This window comes from Tupaia chinensis, unplaced genomic scaffold (assembly GCF_000334495.1).
Source record: "Tupaia chinensis unplaced genomic scaffold, TupChi_1.0 Scaffold000176_1, whole genome shotgun sequence".
Lineage (NCBI taxonomy): Eukaryota > Metazoa > Chordata > Mammalia > Scandentia > Tupaiidae > Tupaia > Tupaia belangeri.
Window position 1 is genome coordinate 85,664 of NW_006159651.1, and position 2,166 is coordinate 87,829.

Consider the following 2,166-nt stretch of genomic DNA (forward strand, 5'->3'; position numbering starts at 1 on the left):
ATAGGTTAAAAACACAGACAAAAGAACAAAGAACAAGGCAAGAGAAACAAAAATCAACTTACCGACCTACGTCTTCCACAAACTCAGAACAGATTCAGACGGGCGTTGGCTGTGAAGGCCTCTGTGCCCTTACCGCAGGAGACTATCAGGCGTCCCTGATTCTCCCTCGCCCTTGGGGCGTCCCCCAGGGCTGCAGCCTGTGGTCCTCCAGGCACGTCTGCCGACCACAGTCCGGCTATTTTACAATAGTCCAAACAGCTGCGATACCTGATACAGACTTTTACATGAAGACAGACAAGAGAACAGTAAACAGATAAGGGCTTACCTCCAAGGCCGATGTTGTAGGAGTGGGGTGGCCTTGAGATCCCGGACGAGCCCCCAAATGAAAGGTTCCTGCCGATAACCGGCCAATTCTCCTTGTCCAGGGAGTGCTACGGCGACCCCAATCAACCACAAAAGTCGGTTCTTGATGCAAAATACAAGAGGCTTTACTGCTAGCGTGCTAGGACTCCACTCTCAGTCATGCAAGACATGGTAGTGAGTGAAGCCCTGAACAAAGGGGCATTCAGGTTATATAGACATCGGTGGGGTGAGGGGAGGAAAGAATGAGGAAGTAAGATAAGGGACCTGACTTCTCGCATGGAGCTGAGCTGGCCTGCAAGGAGCTGAGCAAGTCCTTGGGGTTTGCATAACTCAGGGCTTTTATCATAAAGGCGGCATCAGCTTAGTACAGAAGCGAAAAGGCAAAAGTTAAATGTTATCTTTACAGAGCTAAACAGGCACAGTTGGATTTTATTCTTACACTTCTTTCTCTCTCTCTCTCTCTCTCTCTCTCTCTCTCTCTCTCTCTCACATATGTGCCATTTGGCAATTTTAAAAAATACTAGGGGGACCAGCAGGTGGCTGACAATTAAGGGCATTGGACTCCCACGTAGCCACCCGCAGTTCGCATCCCATACCTGATTGCTTGCTTTCTCACTTTCCCTTTCTCTCTGTCTCTGTCTCTCTATGGCCAAATTAAGAATATCACTACTACTGAGTTCCGGACACCAGGCGGACCGAGGCTGCAGGCCCAACTCTTCCGAGTCTCCACGCATCCCCACAGTTCCTCCTCCTTGGACCCTAGGTTGGTCGTCTGGGACTTTAAGGTGAACCCCCATCCCTCCCAACCCGCAATCAGGACTGAGCTGGCAAGCAGTTTGTTCAGGACACCAGGCGGACTGAGGCTGCAGGCCCGACCAACTGGGTCCTGTCACTCATCTTCTGACCCTTTTCCACGAGCCTTTGGACTCCTTTAAACTTGGGTGATTTGAATAGCATGCCACGCGATTTCCTTTTTTCATTTTGTTTTTCTTTGCTCTTGGGGTGGTGCTTATTAGATCGGTTGAAGGCTCACCACTCCTTAGATACAGCAAGGACTTTGGGCCATCCAGGGCTAGCGGCAACAGTTAATGGTAATTGTGAGCTCCAGGTAGGCCAACCATAAGAGAAATCATCAATTTTCTAAGCCTGTACAGCTTTTAACAATCAGAGATACCTTAAATAAGTTAGGAAGAAACATAGAGATTACCTGATGACTAGGAACAATCGCAGAAGCTCAAGAAATATGAGCAACCAACAAAAGCCCTCTCCATCAAGGGAAATCATCAAGCCTACATCACCCACAGTCAGTACAATGGACGTCATGGACATGTCTGATAAGGAATTCAGAATATTTGTAGTGACCAAACTAACTGAGATGGAAGAGAAAAGAGACAAGGAGCTCCAGGAGATGAGGAAATCCTTTAATGACTTGAAAGAAGAAATGGATACCCTAAACAAGAACCAGATGGAACTTCTAGGATTGAAGAATGTGATACAGGAAATCAAAACCTCCCTTGAAAGCATTAAAAGTAGATTAGACCAGGCAGAAGATCGAATCTCTAACGTAGAAGACAAAACATCTGACCTAGAAAAAAGTATCAAGAAGATTGAGAAAACAACCATGAAAAATGAGGATAATATACGAGGAATACTGGATACCATCAAGTGCCCCAACATCCGGATAATTGGTATTCCAGAAGAGGAAGAAAATAATAAGGGCCTAGATAATTTATTCCATGAGATCCTGGAAGAAAACTTTCCAAATCTAGAAAGGCATTCAAATATCCAGACCCAAGAAATACA